This window comes from Panthera pardus, unplaced genomic scaffold (assembly GCF_024362965.1).
Source record: "Panthera pardus isolate Hobbes unplaced genomic scaffold, ASM2436296v1 HiC_scaffold_8, whole genome shotgun sequence".
NCBI lineage: Eukaryota > Metazoa > Chordata > Mammalia > Carnivora > Felidae > Panthera > Panthera pardus.
The window spans coordinates 24,366,720-24,391,141 of record NW_026527013.1 but is presented as its reverse complement, the minus strand read 5'-3'; the positions used below and the strand labels follow the sequence as shown (position 1 = coordinate 24,391,141).

General features: G+C 36.3%; 1 protein-coding gene across 16 annotated transcripts in view; it reads left to right on the top strand.

The window, feature by feature from the left end:
• ERC2 (ELKS/RAB6-interacting/CAST family member 2) overlaps window positions 1-24,422 on the top strand; it is a 926,312-nt gene that overhangs the window by 357,935 nt on the left and 543,955 nt on the right. The gene's annotated exons all lie outside the window — the stretch shown is intronic.

Genomic DNA, 24,422 nt, shown 5'->3' with positions numbered 1-24,422 from the left:
CAATGTCAAGCTCGTTAACATGGTGTACACAACTTTAGGATCTGGCATCTCACTTCATGGCTCTGGTGGCTTCCTCTGTGTCCTGCTGGCCCACCCCATGGACATCCTGTGCACCCCCTTCTCCCTGTGAACTTATTCTCCCAGGCTCAGCTCAGATGTTACATCCTCTGAGAACATGTTTGGTACTTGTTTGGGAGAGTTCTGTACTTGTCTCTCATAGTGGTTGGTTTACATGCCACTCCCTCTAGAACATAGGGCTCTGGAGAGCAAGGGTGCTATTTATCTTTGGATTCCCATAACAAATAATGAACATTGATTGTTGGTAGTGAGTGGGTGAATGAAAGAGGATGCTGTATTAGTTTTCTGGGGATGCCATAATAAATTACCACAACCTTGGTGGCTTAAAACAACAACAAAATTGTCTGACAGGTCTAGAAACCAGTTATCCAAAATCAAGGGGTTGGCAAGGGTGCAGTCACTCCAGAGGCTCTAGGGGAAAATCTTCCTTTGTCTATTCTAGCTTCTGGTGGCTCCAGGCGTTCCTTGACTTGGGCTGCCTAACTGCAACCCCTGCCTCCATCTTTGTGTGGCCTTCGTGTCTTCTGTCTATGTCTCTGCTCCATGTGTCTCTTATAAGGATCTTTATCATTGGACTTAAGGACCATCCAGATAATCCAGGATGATCTCATCTCTAGATCTTTAATTACATCTAGAAAGACTTTTCTTTGATCCAGATAAAGTCACATTTACAATTTCTGTAACATGAACATATTTTGAGGGGGGCCACCATTCAACTCACTACAAATATGAAGTAGATTTTTCAAGATCAGAGGTTGTGTGAGAAAAGCCTACTCCAAGAACAGGGGACCAGCCATGCATATAAGGGTGAAGATTATCAGGGTTGAGTGTTCTGGATTCAAAGAGCTCATATAGGCATACCATTGTTCCCCAAACTAGTGTGCTTAACAACACTTCACGTCTTCATTCTGACAATCTTCTTACCAAGTCTGGGTGTGGCCTTAGGATCCTCCTTAAAACCAGCCTCTATAAAGCTACTTCCAGTCTACTGGAATGGGCACATGAGGCAAACAAACAGAACCCTGAGATGATGAACAGAACAGACTTTCTTTTTTTAAAATGTTTATTTATTTTGAGAGAGTAAGAGAAAGAGAGAGCATGTTTGTGCGGGAGAGTGGGGGTCAGGGCATAAAGAGAGGGAGAGAGAGAATCCCAAACTGACAGCATGGAGCCTGACATGGGGCTCAATCTCATGAATTGTGAGATCATGACCTAAGCCAAAATCAAGAGTTGGATGCTTAACCAACTGAGCCATCCGGGCACCCCGAACACAACATACTTTCTAGGAGCCACGGACTGTCTTGTTGAAAGAGTTCCATAAGAGACCAAGGAGTTCAAGCTTAATGGAAATAGGATACAAGCATATTATTTTATCCAATGAAACATGTTATTTCTTCTAGGGAATGCTTCAGGGATAGGGTGGGGGTATTTGTGCACGCTTCTGGTGCTTCCCCTCAGGATCCCCACAGGATCCAAAATGCCTGGTGTCAAGAAACTTAGAGGGAAGAAGTGCCCTCCTCTGTATTCTACTTCCTAATCTACAGAAGAAATTGGGACCGCTCTGGTTAATGATGACAGCTTCTAAAAGACTCAAATTCTTCCTGGATATGGATGTAAAGGAGTCTGGCAATATATTTGTCTGGGCAACATCCTTACTTATCTTGTCTTTTGTGTGAACTTGCTTGTGTTTGAGATGCAGTAGAATGGCAAGCTTGCTTGGTGCATTTGGTTTCTTCATCATCAGAAGGTTGTAGTTTCTAGACATATTTTTTCCCCTCTGGCTCAGACAGTACTTCCTTTTAGATTACTGTTCTCATTTCTGGGAATTACTTATGTTTCAGCTAGATAGGATGCTGTCAGCATATTTCCCCCCCTCGCTGTAAAATTGGTAATTGTGAAAGGTAGGGCTATGATTTTTAGCTATTTTCTATCCAAGGCACTTTGTTTGCAAGATTAAATGTGATGCAAAGTGCTGTCTGTATTCCCCCCTTAGGCTGCACTTAAAATGCTTACTGTTTGAATAGGTAAATGCCTAGTGACCCTGTTTGCTTGTAGGATATCAGTCTGCTCAGAAACAACAGTCTCTTAGTTTGTGGGTGGTTTAAGGAATTCCGGTATTGTAGAATATGAACTAACAAAATAGAATCATAAAATTACAGAATGTCATTGTTAGAACTGGATCAGTGAGTTCAGCCTCCTTATTTTACAGATATGAAAATGGTGGGAACTTCCAATCACCAATTTTTACTCTTTGAGCAGGTCATTTGTGATTGTGTGTTAAAACTGTAGGACTCTAAGCAAAGAAACCACTGCTGCAACAATAGTACACTAGAATATTGTGGACTCACATGGTAAATTGATTTACATGCGTACAACACATACTCACGTGTGCATGCACACTCACACACAGAAAATTTGTAGGATGCAACGGATTTTCCACACCAAAATTTGTTCCCCGCCATAGTAATGCTGTGATCATGGTAAATATTTTTAGGAGCAATGGTGGTGGACCCAGAAGAGATGGTTCTTTGTCTTTAAGGAAAAAAATGAGCAAAGAACATATTTAGCATGACTTGACTATTTTAAACGTCATGGTATTTCCTTGTTTCTGGCTTAAATGGTTTATATAATGATGGATTATCTTCTTTACTCCTGGAGCTGTGTTTATTTCCAACTCCATGTTCCTTAGTAACAAAATGCTTACAAATTGGAAGAGTCTATAACAAGTCCCAACAGAGAAACAATTGCTTGCTCTGGCCAAAGTAAATTTGCACAGGATTTGGTGTTACCACCCATTTCAGAATCATTTATGCTCTTTTTGAAAGTCAATGATGTGAGGCTTCAACTTGGCTTAAAAGTGTAAATGTGTTCCTAAATTCAGTACACACCTTAGTGGGGTGTGTTACAATGGAACTATAGTAATGAATCTTCCTTTCCTTCAGTTATTTGTGTAAAGATGTTTCTAAATATCTTAGTATAGAACTGTTTTCATTATTTTGAAAAGCAAACCTGTGAAAACTATATCAGGAGTAAATATTTGGCTGAAGTTGAAACAGTACAACATGAGACTATATAAATAGTGTATATCTGTAGGCATTTTGCAGGATTTTCTTATTGATGACATTTTGTTCAGGGCATTTTATTTTATTTATTTATTTTTTATTTTATTTTATATTTATTTTTAATTCCGGTTAATTAATAGTAATACAGTGTTATATTAGTTTCAGGTGTACACTATAGTGATTCAACAATATCATACATCACCCGGTGCTTATCACCTTAATCCCCATCACCTATTTAACTCATTCCCCCACCTGCTTCCTCTCTGCTAACCATCAGTTTGTTCTCTATAATTAAGAGTATGTTTCTTAATTTGTCTCTCTCTCTCTCTCTTTTTCCATTTGTTCTTTTTTTCCCTTAAAATCCACATGAGTGAAATCATGTGGTATTTGTCTTTCTCTGACTGATGTATTTCACTTAGCATAATACTCTCTAGCTCCATCCATGTCATTGCAAATGGCAAGATTTCATTCTTTTTATGGCTGAATAATATTCCACTGTGTATAGATATATATATACACACACACACACACCACATCTTTATCCATTTATCAGTCGATGGGCATTTGAACTCTCTCCATAGTTGGCTATTGTTGATAATGCTGCTATAAAAATTGGGGTGCATGTACTTCTTCAGCTCTGTGGTTTTGTGTCCTTTGGGTAAATACCCAGTAGTACAATTTCTAGATCATATGGTAGATCTATTTTTAACTTTTTGAGGAACCTCCATACAGTTTTCCACAGTGGCTGCACCAGTTCGCATTCCCACCAACAGTGCACAAGTGTTCTTTTTTCTCCACATCTTTGTAAGCATCTGTTCTTTCTTCTTCTTCTTCTGCTTCTGCTTCTGCTTCTGCTTCTGCTTCTGCTTCTGCTTCTGCTTCTTCTTCTTTCAAAAATTTTTTTAAACGTTTATTTATTTTTGAGAGACAGAGAGACAGAGAGCAAGCAGGGGAGGAACAGAAAGAGAGACACACACACAGAATCCGAGACAGGCTCCAGGCTCAGAGCTGTCAGCACAGAGCCTGACATGGGGCTCGAAACCATGAACCGTGAGATCATGACCTGAGCCGAAGTCAGTTGCTTAACCGACTGAGCCACCCAGGTGCCCCTGTTCTTTTCTTCTTGATTAATTTCTTGTTCGTTAGGCATTCTGACAGGTGAGAGGTGATATCTCATTGTAGTTTTGGTTTGCATTTCCCTGATGATGAGCAGTGTTGAGCATCTTTTTATGCATCTGTTGGCCATCTGGATGTCTTTGGAGAAATGTCTGTTCATGCCTTCTGCCCATTTTTAATTGGATTGTTTGTTTTTTTGGTATTGAGTGGTGTAAGTTTTTCATGTATTTTGGATGCTAACACCATATTGGATATGTCATTTGCAAATATCTTCTCCCATTCTGTAGACTTCTTTAGTTTTGTTGATTGTTTCCTTTGCTATGCAGAAACTTTTTATTTTGATATATAGTCCCAATAGTTTAGTTCTGCTTTTGTTTCCCCTGCCTCAGGAGACATATCTAGAAAGAAGTTTGGTATGGCCAGTGTCAAAGAGGTTACTGCCTGTGCTGTCTTTAGGATTTTTATGGTTTCAATTCTCACATTTAGGTCTTTAGTTTGAATTTATTTTTGTGTATGGTGTATGAAGTGGTCCAGGTTCTTTGCATATTGCTGTCCAGTTTTCCAGTACCATTTGTTGAAGAGACTTTTCTTTTCCCATTGAATAGTCATTCCTGCTTTGTTGAAGATTAATTGACCATATAGTTGTGGGTTTATTTCTGGATTTTCCATCCTCTTCTATTGATCTATGTGTCTATTTTTGTGCCAGTACTACAATTTTGATTGCTACAGCTTTGTAACATAACTTGAAGTTGAGAATTATGAATCCTCCAGCTTTGCTTTTCTTTTTCAAGATTGCTTTGGCTATTCAGGATCTTTTGTGGTTTCATACAAATTTTAGGATTATTTATTCTAATTCTGTGAAACATGCTGTTGGTATAGGGTTTGCATTAAATGTATAGACTGCTTTGGATAGTATTGACAGTTTAACAATAGTTGTTCTTCTGATCCATGAGCGTGGAATGTCTTTCCATTTTTTTTGTCTCATCTTCAATTTCTTCCATCGGTGTTTTATAGTGTTCAGAGTCCAGGTCCTTCACCTCTTTGGTTAGGTTTATTCCTAGGTATCTTATTATTTTTGGTGTAATTGTAAATGGGATTGTTTTCTTAATTTCTCTTTCTGCTGCTTCATTAGTGGTGTATAGAAATGCAACATATTTGTATACATTGATATTGTTTCCTGCGATTGTACTGAATTCGTTTATCAGCTCTAGCAGTTTTTTGGTGGAATCTTCCAGGTTGTCTATACATAGTAATGTTACCTGCAAATAGTGATAAGTTTTACTTCTTCCTTACTGATGTGGATTCTTTTTGTTTCTTTTTGTTGTCTAACTGCTGTGGCTAGGACTTCTAGTACTATGTTGAATAAAAGTGGTATGAGTAGACATCCTTATTTTATTACTCATCTTAAGGGAAAAAGCTCTCAGTTTTTCTCCATTAAGGATGATGCTATGGGTAGCTCAGTTGGTTAAGCGTCCAACTCTTGACTTCAGCTCGGGTCATGATCTCACAGTTGTGAGATAAAGCTCCTCATTGGGCTCTGTGCTGACAGCATGGAGCCTGCTTGGGATTCTCTCTCTCTCCATCTCTCTCTGCCCCTCTCCCCACTCCTTCTCTCTCTCTGTCTCTCTCTCTCAAAATAAATAATCATTAAAAAAAAAGAATAATGTTAGCTGTGGGTTTTTCATGTATGGCCTTTATTATTGAGGTCTGTTCCCTCTAAACCTACTTTGATGAGGGTTTTTATCATGAGTGAATATTGTATTTTGTCAAATGCTCGTTCTGTGGCTATTGAAATGATTATGTGGTTCTTATTCTTTCTTTTATTGATGTGATGTATCATGTTTGAACCACCCTTGCAACCCACGATTAAATTCCACTTGATTGTGAATTATTTCTTAAATATATTATTGAATTCTGTTTGCAAGTATATGTTGAGGATTTTTTTAATCTATGTTCATCAGAGATACTGTCCTGTAGTACAGGACAGTATTATAGAGGAATTATATTATATTATAATTATTATATATATTATATAATATAATATATATAATATATAGTATATAATATATACTATAATTATATACTATATATTATATACTATTATTAGTATTATAAAGGAATAATATCCTTCTATATATATATAGGAATAATTTGAGAAACGTCGGTATTAACTCTTCTTGAAATGTTTATTAGAATTTGCCAGTGAAGCCATCTGATCCTGGACTTCTGTTTTTTGGGAATTATTTGATTACTGATTAAATTTCTTTGCTGGTTATCAGTTTTGTTTTGTTTCGTTTCGTTTTGTTTTGTTTCAAATTTTCTATATCATCCTGTCTCAGTTTTGGTAGTTTGTATGTTTCTAGGAATTTATTCATGTCTTCTAGGTTGTCCAATTTGTTACCATATAGTTTTTCATAATATTCTCTTATAATTATATTTCTGTGCTGTTGGTTATTATTTCTCCTCTTTCATTTGTGATTTTATTTTATTTATTTATAATATTTATTATTATTTTATTTTATTTATTATTTCTCCTCTTTCATTTGTGACTTTATTTATTTGAGTCCTTTCTATTTTTTTTTCTTGATAAGTCTGGATAGAGGTTTATCAGTTTTATTGATTTTTTTTTTTCAAACAACCAGCTCTATTGCTTTTTTAGTTTCTATATCTTTTGTTTCTGTTATAGTATTTATTATTTCCTTCCTTCTCTGGTTTTAGGTTTGTCTGTTGTTCTTTTTCTAACTCCTTTAGATGTGAGGTTAAGTTTTTGTTTTTGTTTTTGAAAATTTTCATGCTTCTTGAAGTAGGTCTGTATTGCTATAAACTTCCCTCTTAGAACCACTTTTGCTCTATCCCAAAGGTTTTGGACCATTGTGTTTTCATTTTCATTTGTTTTCATACACTTTTTAATTTCTTCTTTGAATTCCCGGTTGGCCCATTCATTGTTTATTAGCATGTTTTTAACCTCCATGTATTTGTGGTCTTTCCAGGTTTTTTCTTGTGGTTGACTTCTAGTTTGATAGCACTGTGGTCTGAAAACCTACATGGTATGACTTTGATCTTCTGTAATTTGTTGAGGCTTGTTTTGTGGGCTAATATGTGATCTGTTTTGGAGAATGTTCTATGTGCACTTGAAAAGAATGTGTATTCTGCTGTTTTAGGATGGAATATTCTGAATATATATGGTAAATCCATCTGTTCCAGTGTATCATTCAAAGCCATTGTTTCCTTGTTAATATTTTTTAGTTAGATGATCTGTCCATTGATGTAAATGGGGTATTAAAACCCCCTACTATTAGTGTATTATTATCTATTTGTTACTTTGTATTTGTTATTATCTGCTTATGTATCTGGGTGCTTATTTATTAGGTGTATAAATATTTACAATTGTTATACCTTCTTGTTAGATTGTTCCCTTTTTTATTATATGTAGCTTTCTTTTTCTTTTGTTACAGTCTTTGTTTTAAAGTTTATTTTGTCTGATAGAAGTGTTGCTACTCCAGCTTTCTTTTGACATTCATTTGCATGGTAGATGTTCCTGCATCCCTTACTTTCAATCTAAGGCATATTTAGGTCTAATATGAATCTCTTTTAGGCAGCATATAGATGGGTCTTGTTTTGTATCCATTCTTTCACCTTATGTCTTTTGACTGGAGCATTTAGTCTATTTACTTTCAAAGTAATTATTGATGGATATGTATTTATTGCCATTTTGTTACTTGTTTTGTGGCTGTTTCTGGAGATTTTCTCTGATTCTTTCTCTCATCTCTCTCTTTCATGGTTTGCTGATTTTCTTTAGTGATGTATTTGAATTTCTTTCTCTTTATTTTTTGCATATTTCTTAGTGGGTTTTGATATATGGTTACAATTAGGTTTGTATATAACCTCTTCTGCATATAATAGTCTACATTTAGTTGATGTTGTTTAGGTTTGAATCCATTGTTTGCTCCTCTTCTTCCCATGTTTTAGGGAAATGTTTTTATATTTTACATCCTTTCATTTTATGGGTTCCTTGACTTATTTTTTAAACAAATATTCATTTTTACTGCTTTTGTGTTTCCTACCTTTATACTGTTACTTTTGGTCTCTTCTTTCCACTCAAAAAGTCCCCTTTAATATTTCTTGCAGGGCTGGTTTAGTGGTCATGAACTCCTTTAGTTTTTCTTTGTCAGAGAAACCTTTATCTCTCCTTCTGCTTTGAATGGTAGCCTTGCTGGATAGAGTATTCTTGGCAATACAGACCTACTTCAAGAAGCAGATTTTTCCCATTCAGCACTTTGGATGTATCATGCTACTCCTTTCTGGCTTAGAAAGTTTCTGCTGAAAATCCTCTAGCTTTTTGGGTTTTCCTTAGTAAGTTACTGTCTTCTTTTGTCTTGCTGCTTTAAAAGTTTTTCTTTATCACTATATTTTGCCAATTTAATTACAATATGTCTTGGTGTGGGTCTGCTTTTGTTAATTTTGATGGGAGTTCTCTGTGTCTCTTGGATCTGGATATCTGTTTCCTTCCCCGGATTGGGGGAATTTTCAGCTGTTATTTCTTCAAATAAATTTTGTGTTCCCTTCTCTCTCTTTTCTTCTTCTGGGACTCCTATAATATGAATATATTATCTTTCATGGAATCACTGAGTTCCCTACGTCTATTCACATTTTGCACCATTATATTTTTCTCTCTTGTTCAGCTTGAGTACTTCACATTACTCTGTATTCTAGGTCACTAATTCGTTCCTCTGCTTCTTCTGTCTTGCTATTCATTCCTTTAGGTATGTTTCTCATTTCTTTTATTTAGCCCATTATCTCTGCTATGTTATTCATTATCTCGTTGTTAAGGGTCTCTCATATCTAATACTCTTTTCTCAAGTCCAGTGAGTATCCTTATGATCATTACTTTAAATTTTCTATCATCAGGTTATTTATATATGTTTTGCTTAGATCTCTGGGCATGGTCTTGTCCTGTTCTTTCATTCAGGATAAATTCCTCTGTCTTCTCACTTTAAGTCTTTATGTCTATTTCTATGTGTTAGGAAAGTCAGCTACATCTCCTGTTTCTGAGGGTAATGGCCTCATGAAGAGGTCCTGTAGTGCCCTGTTGTGTGGTTCTCCAGGGTCTGGCACTTCTGGAAGTGTCTCCAGTGTGTGCTGCATGTGCTCTGCTGTTTTGCCCTGGCCGCTTTATCCTTCAGGTCAGTCATCTGCAGAGTCTCTCTTTGCTTTTTGTGAGCAGTGTTAGTTAGGTCCCTGGCCTGGATATGGCATGTTTTAAGTAGGTGTACTCTGGTCTTCTTGTGAATTGAGACCTGTTGACACCACCAGAACTGAGGCTCCACAAAACTTCCCTTAAGGAGATGCTGTGTGAGCAGGCATTTGGGCTGGTCTTCTAGGGGAGGGAACCTGCTGTGTTGGGACTGAGGCAAGCATGACTAGGAGGTGCAGTTCCACTGGAGCATGGGATGTGGGGCTTAGTGTAAGCAAATTAGGTGATGTGCATCTATACTACGCTGGTTTCTGCAGATGGACCTGTGCTTATGCTGAGGGGTGTAGGGGGGAAATGTCATCAGCCAGTTCCTTTGTTACCACAGTTGTCTGTCAGTGAATGCCATCTCTCTGGGACATGCTGCAATGTTCAGGGCATTTTAGACCTGGATGGAGAATAGAACTATTATTTGCTGCCATATATTATATCTTATATGGCATATAATATATGGCAGCAAATAATATATTATATTATATTTTATTTTATTTTATTTTATTTTATTTTGTTATTTATTTTATTTTATTTTAAATAATTATTTACTAATTTTTGACACAGAGAGAGCCAAGTACATGGGGAGAGGTGCAGAGAGAGAGGAAAGAGAGAATACGAAGCAGGCTCCATGCTATCAGTGGCGCAGAGCCCAATGTGGGGCTTGATCCCACCAACTGTGAGATCATGACCTGAGCCAAAATCAAGAGTCAGTTGCTTCGCTGTTGAAGCCACCCAGGCACCCAAAATAATATCTTTTAATTTTATATTATATCATTATTTACATGTAAAGGTATATTATATATAATTAATGTATAATTATATACTATATATAATATAATATATGATACATAAACATAATTTATATAAGCATATATTATATAAAGTATAAGTATATAATAAATATATCTATAAATTGTAGTTCTACCATGTTAGCCTGGAGACCCCTCAGGCCTCAGTGTTTTCACCTATAAACAATACCTACCAATACCAATATATCAGAAAGGATAAAATACATACTATAATTTTACCAATGACCTTTTTTTCTTTTGTTTTTTTTTTTTGGCTTCATGCTATATTCCTCTTCATTCCTGTGGTTGTCATTCATACTGTTCACATATTTACAGCTTTCCTCCTTCTGAGCATGAGTTTCAGAGCAGGCCATTTGGAGTCTGATAGACATGGGTGGGCTCAAGTCTCAGGTTTGCCATTGCAAGCTGTGTGGCTTTAAGCCTTATAAAATGGAGGGTAGCATCTCTACCTGTCCCAAAGTGCTAGATGGTCACATGAAACTACATAAGGGTGTTAACTAACGTTCCCATAATTCTTGTCAGTATGATTAACTTTTAATGATAGCTGCTAGAATATTAGCATACAGCACTCCAGTGACTAAATTTATTAATCATATATGGGTGATTAGTAATCACCCATTCACTGTTAAACATTATTAATAATTAAATAATTATTATTAATTAAAATAAATAATTATTTAAATAATTAAAATTATTACCATTCACTGTTAAACAGCGGCTACTCTTCATTGATTGTTTCTATTTATTTCTTAGTGCATGACCCTGTAGGTCATGATTCAGTGAAACCTTATAGAACAGCACTATTATCCAGGCATCTGGGGGGCTCAGTCAGTTAAGCATGTGACATTGGCTCAGGTCATGATCTCATAGCTGATGGGTTTGAGCCCCGCATCAGGCTCTGTGCCAACAGCTCGGAGCCTGGATCCTGCTTCAGATTCTGTGTCTCCTCTCTCTCTGCCCTTCTCCCCTTGCACTCTCTCTCTCAAAAATAAATCAACATTAAGAAAAAATTTAAAAAGAATAGTACAATTATTATCCTCACTTTATGGACTGGGAAACTTAAGTTTTGGGGGATTGTGTCTTTCTCTAAGTTATGGTGAATAAGTGGAAGGTTAAGATTTGAATTTGAGGAGTCTAGTTTAAGAGCCTCGGTGTGTAACTATTTAACTTGCCTTCCAACAATGTGTATATATATATGTGTGTGTATATGTATATATGTGTGTGTGTGTGTGTGTATATATATACACACACATATATACATATGTATATGTATACATACATACATATATGTATGTATATGTATACATACATATGTATACATATGTATACACATATGTGTGTATATATATACATATATGTATGTATGTATACATATACATATGTATATGTATATGTATATGTATATGTATATGTATATGTATACACACACACACACAGATAGTCATAGCAATTATAATATGTACCACCATATATAATTCTTCCAGGAAAGACTGTCCTTGCCTGTTCCTCTAACTGCAGCATTTCTGCCATGATAAGAGGTCAGTTTGAAAGGCAAATGATCAGTTGATTTTTTGGGAGCTCTGGACCTGATTGGATTTACCTTATTCTGAGGTCCCCATAGCAGTCAGTGGGATACTATAGTTGGCTTACAAGTAGAATTGACTAATCTTAATTTAATCCTTGTTTTTATCACTTCTATAACTTAGCATGTAGTAGGCATTTAATAAACTCTTAGTTATTTGCTCATGTGTTCTTCCAAAAATATTCTGTGCACACACAAGCACATATTGCTTCTGTTATTCCCAAGGAAACGTATTATACCTACTGGAACCCATGTTGCATTTTACATTTGGCTTTTGCAGATATCTTCTACAGTTTGCCTTTTGCCTTTTTTCATGAAGACATTTTAATTTGTATTTAATCTTATTTGTGTATCTTTTATGGTATTCAAACTTTTTCTCTTGCTTAGAAAGTACTTCTATAGATACTCATCTCCACCCCTCTGCTTATTTGCAGTTTTGCTTTCGTGGTTTCAGTTACTTAGGGTCAACCGCTGTTTGGAAGCAGATGATCCTCCTCTGACATAACATCAGAAAGTCAATAGTAGCTTAGTGCTGTGTCACAATGCCTGCATCATTCACCTCACTTCATCTTACCATGTAGGCATTTTATCAACTCATGTAATCATAAGCTGAGGGGGTGATTATAATAGAAAAAGATATTTTGAGAGAGGAGAAAGACCACACTGACATAAGTGTTATTATATATTATAATTGTTATATTTTAATATTAGTTGTTGTTGATCTCTTACTGTGCCTAATTTATAAATTAAACTTTATCATAGGTATGTATGTGCATGTAGGTATGATGTATGTATATATATACCCATATATTTATATATACTATGCTTTTCCCATATATATATATTTGTATATACTATGTTTTTCCCATATATATATATATATATATATATATATATATATATATATAGAGAGAGAGAGAGAGAGAGAGAGAGAGAGAGAGAGAGAGATGGGAAAAAACAGTATATATAAAATTTGGTACTATCCATGGTTTCAGGCATCCATTGGGTTTCTTGGAACATATCCCTGCAGACCAGAGGGGACTACTGTATTTCAGAAATAAGAAGAGCCCCATATTTTTTGGTAGAATTTTCATAGTTTAATTTTTTTTACATCTAATTCTTTATTAGGAGTTTATTTTTGTCATAAGGAGATAGGTAAGGCTTTACCTTTATTATTTTTGTAAATGGATAGTTTTCAGTCATTAATTAAATAATCCATATTTTCTCTATTGAATCTAAATCTTGCATTTATCATATACTAAATTTCCATAAGTATGTGACTCTATTTTGTAGGTCCTTAAGTACGTGACTTCCTCCTTTTCTTTCTGCATCAATACCAAACTCTTTTAGTTACCAAAGTTTTAAAATATGTTTTAGGGGCGCCTGGGTGGCTCAGTTGGTTAAGCATCTGACTTCAGCTTAGGTCATGATCCTCATGGTTTATGAGTTCAAGCCCTGCATTGGGCTCTGTGCAGACAGCTCAGAGCCTGGAGCCTACGTTGGATTCTATGTCTCCCTCTCTGTCTTCCCTCCCCCACTTGTGCTCTCCTTCTATCAAAAATAAATAAACATTAGGGGCGCCTGGGTGGCTCAGTCGGTTAAGCGTCTGACTTCGACTTAGGTCACGATCTCGCAGTCCGTGAGTTCGAGCCCCGTGTCGGGCTCTTTGCTGATGGCTCAGAGCCTGGAGCCTGCTTCCGATTCTGTGTCTCCCTCTCTCTCTGCCCCTCCCCTGTTCATGCTCTGTCTCTCTCTGTCTCAAAAATAAATAAAAACGTTAAAAAAATATAAATAAACATTAAAAAAATTTTTAATAAATATGTTTTAATATCTGGATCACTCGCTTTCAGACATCATGAAAGTTGAGGTAGGTGATGACGTTAGAGGCCATTGAGCAAAATTGTGCTAGAGGAGGTAGCTGAGTCCCTGAGAAGCAAGTGACCTCCCCAAAGGCCCCATCTCCAGGTGCCCGCAGAGCCACAAATGAACCTGGAGGCAGACTAGTGGAGTGGATCTTGAACCAGAAGATGGGACTTTAATGCAGTCTACTGAGTTAGTCTTATAAGCCCTCAAAGCTTCAGTGTTTTTACTTATAAACAATACCTCTCTCACAGGTAGCCCTGAGGAGTGCATAAGACACTATGGTGCATCACCTAACAGTATGAGTCACAGAGCACATCTTGAAAATATTTAGTTGACCCTGAACCAGTGCCTTCTGAATCTAATCCGGTGGTGTGTCTGCATTTCACCTCATATCCATGCCATGCCTTAAAATTTGATGCCTGAAACATACTCAAGAACAAACATTTGTTTTTTTTTTTTAATGCTTGTTTATTATTTTTGAGAGAGAGAGAGAGAGAGAGAGAGAGAGAGAGAGAGAGAGTGTGTGTGAGGGGGGCAGGGCAGAGAGAGAGAGAGAGGGAGACACAGAATTCAAAGCAGGCTCCAGGCTCCAAGCTGTCAGCACAGAGCTGGATGTGGGGCTCAAACCCACAAACCATGAGATCATGACCTGAGCTGAAGTCAGACAATCAACCAACTGAGTCATCCAGGTGCCTTTTCCAAAACATTTCTGAAGGATATTATTATGTGTTTTAGAAAAACATGGGTTCTGTGGCTAAATTGATGTAGGAAAAGGTGAGTTAGGTATAAGATCTTTGTTATGGGATGTCAGAACTTTAGTATGCTAATGTCTGCCTAAAATCAGGAGAACTAGCTACATTTCCCCATTTGGCTTGATCTTGGAACACACTTCCACTACTCCCTCCATTTAATATTTTCACAACACCCAGGAGGATCTCAAAGAACAAGTACTGTTTACTTAGAGCAGTGTGTCTCACATTTGGGAAGAAATTCCTTTTAAAAGGAAAAAATGAAAAGAATGTTGTAGACTTTGAGTATTTCTTAATGTAATAATTGTTACTTATGCTACTTAATTAGGCACAAAGGTAAGACTAGGCATGCTTATAACTCTTACAGAACTATGATGCCAAATCAAAATTATACACTAAATGGAAATATGATGCCAAAGCCTATAAAATTTAAACTAATGATATTTATTAACTTTATCTAGAGAAGGATTGTTTGCTGGACATTAATTGATACTTGATATAAATATGGTGCCAACTGCTATAACTCAGATGCTAGTTCAGGAGGTCTGCATAGTGGTGTACTGTGTGATATCCTGCTTTCCTCGCCAATTGTTGTTTCTGTAATTCTGATGAACTTCTTGTTTGCATGGTCACTTTGATGTCTGATGGTGAAGATTTGAAGGGAATATATAAGAGCAGTAAGAAGCCCTTCTGTGCTTTCTCCACTTCACCCCAGAGGAATCTTAAATGTAAACACAAAGGCAGATAGTGAAATCTCTTAACAATTCTTGGGTATAAGGAGTTATTTACATGATTCAGAATAAGTTCATTTTAGCTTTTGAGATAATCATTGAAAAGAAAAGACAACATAAAACAATTCTTGTAGCAAATTCATGGATCCTTGAACACAAGTGCCCATCCTCCTGGAGTCTGAGTCTTTAAACTTTGAAATGTGGATTTAATTCTCTTTTAAATAAAATGACTACAGTTCTTAATTTGTCAATTATTGACAAACATGTTAAGCATATCCAGATGGAAATTACTTAGTTGGATTTACTGAAAAGCACTGAATTGAGATCACAAAATTATTGCTTAAATCTTGGTACTAAATTATTAGTGATTTAAGTTCTTTGGGCTTCAGTGATAATTTAGAAAGTTCATGGCATATCTAAATAGAACCAATATTTTAAAATTTTATGTTAAAATGTATCTTCATGTTTAAATATAATGTGCTCACTTGAAGGGAAAATGCAATATGAATGATACATGGTATTTTCTTAAACTTGTTTTTTTGATAATAATAAATGTTTTGAAGATGGGGTTTTTAAATGTTAGGAGTTACTAAGATTGATAGGTTTGCAAATTGGTTTTAAGTATTTTGAATTTATAACTATCATCATGTTGCAAAATAACATTGACTTTGGAATGGCTTACTTCCTTTTGTAGTAATTCAAAAATATTATGACAGCTATAGTTTTATAGTGAGCATAAAAACCAGTGAGGTAAGTTCAGTGAGGTAAGGTTAGTGTTGGAAGTTTTATTAACAAAAACTTTAAGTATTAACACATGAGTTACAATTCCCATGTGTTTTCAGAAATTTGCTGGAACTGAACTGAACATTAAATTTTGAACTTTGGACTAGTCACTTAAAACCACCTAATTTTAGTGTAAGAAGTAGCCAAAAACTTAAGTATGAAAACAGGCTTTATAAAGTTGGCTGGATTATTAACCCGCATATGATATGAATTCTTCCATGTAGGTGATATGAAGCACTCTTAACTGAGCATTGTTTTCTTCAAGTAGGTGGTATGTAGGTCTTGGGTATAATTTTGTGACAGGTAGGTAAGACAAAATGCATCTTTACAACCTGAAAATCTCAACTGTGTTATTAACAAGCTGGTGATTGTAACTTAACTTTTATAAGCACAGCATGTGGTTATGCAATACTAAATATCCCTGAATTTTATTTTTTGAGTTGAAATTGTATAAGGGAACGTACTTATAATTTAAGAGAAAGGTATAGTTTAAAATATGAAGCACTTTATAATACAACCATTATTGTTTCATTTTGTGCTATCTAAATATCTTAAAATACAATCTAGGTTTTTTCCTTGGTCAAATGTATAAGCTTTTGGTTGCTAAAGGAAAGCCAGCCCACAGAAGTGGATCATATAGGCGTCCCCCCACCCCATTTTTTTCCTCCCAGGGAGTATTAACCTACTGACTGCAGTGACCAATAGGAGAATAATACATCATTGACATTAGCTAGTCGCCTTGAAGAACTTAAGGGCATAACAGAAATGATCAAGTCTCTTGTTACTCATGACTGTGTGGAGAAGAGAGACCTTATAAATAAAACTCAGAAAAAAAAGCCACCCAGAGATCTTTTTAGGAAAGGGTTTTCTCTTGGTTTTCAACTATATAGATGTCATCTCTTTATAAGTGTTTATTAACTTGGTCTCAGCTGCATCTAAGTAGGAGTTAATCTGTAAATGTACAGTACATGTTTTCTGGAGGAATGTTGACATAAGTACAGGACTGCTCATCTACATGTATGTTAGACTACAAGTCATGTTCTATTGTCTTAGGGTCTTCCAAGTTATATAGTCATTTACCTTTAGATGTTTCCTTGCATCTCAAACTATGTAGAACCTAATCCCAGCCTCTTGATTTCCTGCCCCCCAAATCTGAGACTTCCCAGTCTTTCCCTGCAGATGCAGTAATTGCATTATTTAAAGAGTTGCTCCAGCCAGTAGCCCAGGAGTTATTTTGGATTCTTCCCTTCCTTTCATCCCTCTACATGCAAACCCTCAGTTCTGCCAGCTGCCTCTTGATTGTATCTCAAAATATGTCTCAAGCACAGCCACAGTCTTCCTCTCCATCACATCTCCATCCTTGTTGTGGCAGCTATTATCTCTCTGGTTGATTGGTTGACTAGTGTAGCTCCCTACCTAGCCCCAGACTCTGCTCCTGCCCCCTGATGTTTGTTTATATGACCAATCATCCAATTGTCCCATCCTTGGCCAATAAAAAGACTATTTAATCTGTAGTAATTTCCTTGCTTTATGATTCAACAAACTATTCTATATTCACTTTGTATGTTCCTTGCCACAGATATAAAATTAATCATTTCTACAATGAAACTGATTTCTTTTAGTGAGGTATGGTTTTTAGAGACCACAGTCTAGGCATTTTGGGTGAGTGCTTATTGCTATGGAGGCAGTCACTTTTTCTAAGCCTTTTTAATGGACAAAGCTGGAAAATAAGTTTTTAAAAGAGAAAATACCTCATCTGTTCATAACTTATTAGTATCACTAGGCTTTTTTTAAAGACCCAGATTTATTAAAATCCAAAATTATCTTGAAAGTAGTGGAACAGGTATAAAGCACAACTTATTTAAAGATCAGTGAAGACCATTTGGTGTTCCAAGATTGCACAGTAAAGCGTAGCTATTGGTTAAATAAACCATTTTACTGAATACCAAACTGCCTGCCCAGGTTTGATTTACAATAGCTTATATTTATTAAATCATTAATTTTATTATTTTGTATACATACAAATACACACATATACATTTTCACCAATAAACACAAATACCCACAAAATAGCCTTTTGTTATTCCAGTTTTTTATAAAGATTTTACATAAGCTTTTAGATTTTATATTTGTACTACTTTCCACTTACCCTAAAAATTGTGTTTACTAATTATATTGATGTAATAACTTGTTTGCTCTACCTTACCCCCAACTTCACAAATATGTGGTTCAATAAGACATAGACCTGATGGTCTTGTTAAAAGGTTGTATCTCTAACATAGAACAGTGCCTGACACAAAATCACTTCTCTATATTTGTTAAATGAATGAATAAGTAATTATAGTTAGTGTAGATTTTTTAAAAGCTCCTATAGAAAGAAGAAATCTGAAATAAAAATAGCTGTGGAAATCCAAGAGTAGAAGGGCATAACCTGACCAAGCATAGGAGAAGAGATGGACACACCCTCATCTATATTGCTGGTGTTTGATAGTGTGGCTGCTGAAGGACATTTTTTTTTTTCTTAAAGGCGGCTTTTGCTATAATTAGGGATTAGTGTGAAAGATTTTTTAAAAGAAATGATTATTCTGAATTCTTTTTAACAAAACTGCAGAAAAACTATGTCAATAGAATCACCAAGCCAGTTAGGTCATTGACCATTATGTGGTTCTCTTTGGTAAAGATCAATAACCTCTGATGGTGAGAGAAAGGAAGGCTATAGGATTCCTACCCCATGACTTTGCCTTCTGGTAGTACATCACAGCTTCTCAGAGTGCTCCTTCAAGTTCTAGCTCTGTGTCCTTTTGAGGCCAAAAGGGGTTTATACTAGCTAGGTCAATGTGATGATATTTTCTGGGCAGAGCTCAGCCAGCCTTGCTTGCTGTTGGGCCAGAATCCTCCCTGAAGCATTTATATGCAACAGAGATTGAAATCTAAGGGTTGAAACTTTTGGGCTTACTAGATTCATAGTCCTGCACTGTCCAATATGGTGGCTATGAACTGTATGTGGCTATTGAGCACCTGAAATGTGGCTAGTCCTAATTGAGATTTGCTGAAAGGGTAAAATAGATGTTGGATTTTAAAGAAAAAAAAAAAAGAATGTATAATAATACCTCATTAATATCTTTCGTATTGATTACAGTTTAAATAATGTTTTGGATATAGTGGGTCAAATTAAACAATTATTAAAAGTAATTTTATCTGTTTATTTTTCCTTGTTTTTACATGGCTACTAGAAAGTTTAAAGTTACAGATGTGACTTACATCATTTCTCCATTGGACACACCATCTTAAATTTTGTTCCTGGAAGAGTAGGAGTACTTGGGCAGCATTTCTAACCAATCCACACATCTCAAACACTACTCACATCTCCAAGGGAAAATCACTCCTCACATCAATTATGTTAATTGACCAAATTTCAGGTGTTCATCAAATATAAAGAATATCTTGGCACTTTTGGTAGCTGACTCTGGCATGTCAGCTTTTAATTAAAGTTTGTCATAGGCTAATTAACTACCCCTGGAGAATTCATTCCCATTTGGGAAATACACCCCTCCAGCCACCCAGCCATAGACCCCTCCACACATACACATATCGTACAGTGTATGCTGGAATATTTTAAAGTAAATGACAGACAGTGTAACACCCTGGTACATGCTGGAGCACAGAATCTTATTTGCTGAGTCTCTACTTTTCCTAGGGCTGCTGATTAGCAACCTTTATTGCATTCCTACAGTATATAAATCACTGGGTTAGAAATTGTAGAAAGCAGAATAGTAAAATATAATAACAATAGCAAAGATTTATTGAGTGTTTCTAGGTGCCAGGCATTGTGCTAAGTGCATTACATGTTATTTAATTTAATCCTCAAATAACTTGATGAAGGAGGTATTGTTATTATCCTCATTTTGCTTCTAACACCTTTGTTGTATTCCTGACGTTTGGAAGGCCTGTGGGTAAGTCCATGGCCATTACCGTAAGTTACTTGAACATATATATTTGCAGTGCAGAGACTTTTGCAAAACAGTTGTCCACTTGGGCCACTTGTCTGTACAGATGGAAGTTCAAGCCACTGGGCTTAAGGGGGCTCTTCCTCTTCAATCTTTCTTTCTGCTCCCAAGATCTTGAACTTTGACCTCAGTGTCCACTCCCCAGGGTTCTGCTACTTGCTCCATTTAGCTCTGTCCTTGGCTCTCCATCATTTTTTCCCCTTCTCTGGATTTGGGGTGAAAGAATAGGGGAAAGTAGATTTTGAGGTCCGACACATAGAAGGAGTAGAGGGAGGAATATTGGTCCTTTTTCTTTTAGGTTTATAGCAATCTCTAAGACCAGCAAACCTTTCTAGTTTTAAGGTGCCCATTCCCTAGCAAAACCAGTTGAAGTTATAATCGTTTCAGAGTGGTTCAACACATCATATTGTAAGTCCAACCCATGTTGAGGGTTGAGAATTGGAGCAGCAGAACATGGGGAGTGACCCTGCTTCTCGTGGTCCACTGAGAATACTGATTTATGGGGGGGTTGCCATCTTGTAACTCCACTATCTGGAAAATGTAGCCTTCAAGATCTCTGAGGAAGGGAAAGAGTGTGGGGCTGGCATGGATGAGAACTGACATATGTCACTCCTGTTTACATTTCATGAATAAAACACACAGACCCATATTCCTGCAAGGGGCTGGGAAGGGAGACCTTCCCTGTATTCAGGAAGGACAGGAGAACTGGATTGTGAGTGAGAACTAGTACTTACTACCACAGCAAGCTTTAGGTTATTTTTAGTGTTTGTGTCTTCGGAGGCTGTATACATTATGCATACTTTCAACTTTGAAACTGTCCCCTATTTGAATGATTGCAAGTTGAATCAAATTCAAATATACCCTTCATCCAAGTCTACTATCAGGAAAAACAAACAAACGAAGTTTTGAATGTGAAATAAAACCGTATTGGGAGTTTTGTGAGTGTTCCAGTTTCATTTTCTTTTAAAGTTTTTCTTTGTGATAGCATGTTTATTCAATTCCTGAAGTGTTGTCAAGTAAGTAGTATTTAATCTGTGAAAATTTTCAAGTCGACCCTTTTTCTCTCTCAAGGGTTTTCTTTCTTTTTTTTTTTTATTTTCTCAAGTGTTGCTGTAGTCATTTTAAGATTGAAATGAACCGTTTGATTTTAAAAAATTATTTATGGCACATCGAGTAGCACTTAGTGTTTTGTCACAACATTGAAACTGTTTCTGAAACCTATGTAAAATACAGCATAAAGGTCGGGAGGCTTATGTATAGAAACATACCTCACCATTGGAACTGGTTATAATTCCTGGGTGCTGACATCAAGATTAATAATATTTAACTCCGATTTTGGCAATTTTTGCCAATTTTATTGCCATGGTCCTTTTCTTTCAAGTTATTAACTGGAACTGAAGTGATAACAAATGTTTCATGCTTTATATTGCCAGATAAAAGGTTAAATTTTCATATGTTACATGCTCTTAACACACACACACACACACACACACACAAATAATTCATACAACTGGATCAGAAGGAAATGAGTAATTCTCCTAAAATGAAAAGATTGTCCTAGTTTTAACATTAGGTGACTAGTTCCCATGCGGTTAAGTCATATGTAAAAATTGGAAATTCAACCTATGGGTCTTTGTGCATTGACTATATCATACAGTTCTAATTTTCTTTTGTTTTTCTGGGAAATGATGGTGCTCTTTGCTTTGCCAAGTTTTATTATTGAGTCAACTGCCAAAGTTTAAGAGAGAGAGTTAAGGCCCTTAAAATTATTTGGTGTTGAGTGAAGAGGCAGAGAAAGGTATTTCATATTCCCAAACATTTTAACTTTTATGTCTCTACCTGATGTTGGAATATAATCTAACCTTCAAGGCTTTTCTGATTCCTTTATAAATGATGTACACTGTTGAGTGAAATCAGAATATTTGTGAAGGGGACCCAGTTTGGAAGTACATATTCTAATTTTTGATAGACTGTATTCTTTCTTGCCCGATCGTCCCTGTATTTAAACTTCTGTGCATCAGGAGGCCTTTGTGCCTGCTTGTGGTTTTGTACCATCTGGAAGTTAAAATTTGATTTTAGAAATGATGTCATACTTGCTTACTGCAAACTGGTCTAATGTTGGTTGAGAATTGGATACAGTTCAGGTCAAAGTTTTGTTTTAAAAAAAGACTCTTTAACCTTGTTTCTTGATTCCAGGAGACTGCAAAGCTATGAGGATAGACTGGAGTGATTGAAGGTCGTGATTCAAATTCCTTTGAAGCTAAATAAATGCATTTGGGTGTATGGAAAATAAACTTCCCAACAGAAGACCTTAGCTGGCACAGGCTCCCTCCTGCCATGTAGAATTTGGATGTTTGCGAGCAGTGTGCTGACCATGGCCATCCTTGGTCTCTATTTTATTCTTGGAGGAGAGATATTCTTACAGCCAGAGTTTTGTCTCTTCTAGGTTCAGGAAGATGAGGCAGGGCACTGATAGATCACACATGTGAGAAGGCACAGTAAATTTTAAGCATATTATTCATCAGTGCAGAGTCTCTTTTTCTAAACTCTTTCCAGCATCCGTTACTACCTCCCAAATTGTAATTTATTTACGTCAAAGTTTTGAATGTTAGACATTTCCTCTAGTCCAGATACAGACCATCCATGTTTGATAGCTAGAATGTAGGGCTCATAGGACCACAGTTTCTTCTCAAATTCACACTGAATCCTAGTCAGCCTGTGGGAAATCTTTTCAATGGAATGTGACCCCTTATAGCCACTACTATAATCTGGAGTGCTCAACATGTCCTGCCAATTTCCAAAGAACCTACCAAATGCCATCCTTTATGTATAAACTAAAAATCACATTTTTTTCCAGATAGGGTGAAAACCCAAAGAAAACTATTGATGTTATTTTGGGTTGGTAGATGGAGATGACTTTATATTTTATTGTCTTAATTTGAAATGTATTGTCAAATTGGTTTCCATACAACACCCAGTGCTCATCCCAACAGGTGCCCTCCTAAGTACCCATCACCAACCCTCCCCTTTCTTACACCATACACAAAAATAAACTCAAAATGGATAAAGGACCTGAATGTGAAACAGGAAACCATCAAAACCCTAGAGGAGAAAGCAGGAAAAAACCTCTCTGACCTCAGCCTCAGCAATTTCTTACTTGACACATCTCCAAAGGCAAGGGAATTAAGAGATGACTTTAAACAATCTGGGATGTTTAAACAATCTTGAGAATCTGGGATGCTGAAGCTTTAGTGCAACTGGCATGAATTTTCTTTTAGTCAAGGGAAGATCCCTAGGACATGAGTATCCCTCTCACATCCCAGCTGCTAGATTTCCATGGCCCCTAGGTAAGAAGAAGCACAACTATCAGATATTTAAGGAATCTGCTGTTTTTGCCCTGTGCAGTCACAGAATGTCCATCCTGTCTCATAATGTGGTCAGGGTCATTCTGCCAACAGGGCTTTATAAGCACTGTTTCACCCCTTCCCTTGTGGAGACCTCCCTGCTTCATCCACCTCCCTGGGATAGAAACTGGAGAAACTCTCTACTCACCAACCTCTCATCACCTTTGACCTTTAGAAACACAGCTTTGGTGCTTCTTTTTTGGAAGTGGGTAAGAAAAGGAGATTCTACTCTGATAACTTTTTAAAATCTCTAATATCATCATTTCTTCCCTGATCTACCTAAGACTGATCTTGCCTTTAAAATCATAAAACGTCAGATACTTAGGGGGTTCCAACCTCTTTGTTTTATGGATGGGGAAACTGAAGCTGGAGGGCTGGGTGGGGAGGGGGGAGTGAGAGTTATTTGTCCTGATTCTCATAGCTGGATAGAAGCAGAATCCAACCTAAAACCAAAGTGTCCTCTTTCCAGTGTTCCAAGTTGCCTTTTGATTCTCTGTCTTGACAGTATTTACAAAACTATTTATTTTGGCTTATTATGGTATTCTCACCTCATTTTCCCTTAATTTTTGTGTTTTTTTTCATCCAAATTTTACTTGCTGGTAGTATAGTATAAAAAACTACTCAACAAGATTTGTGAACAGATACAGCAGACCCCTACCCCATTTTTCCTTCCCCAAGACAACCTGTTTTCAACTCCTTTTGCCTGGTTATTTTGATATCTCTAAATAACATGCTTCCATCACTACTTGATTTTTGATGTAACTACTGTCTATCAAATGCCTGGTATGGAGGGTGAGGATTAAATTTTTCTATCACCCCAAAACCTCACATTATCCATGTGAACCTTTTTTGCATATGGTCATTGTAATGTTAAGTTTAAAAATAATGTTTATGTTTCCTTATGTCTATTACTGACATTTGAAAAGCAGGAATTGTAATAATCTAATTTTTGAGCTAAGGTAGAAATAGGTATTTTTTGTATGCCTTTTTTTT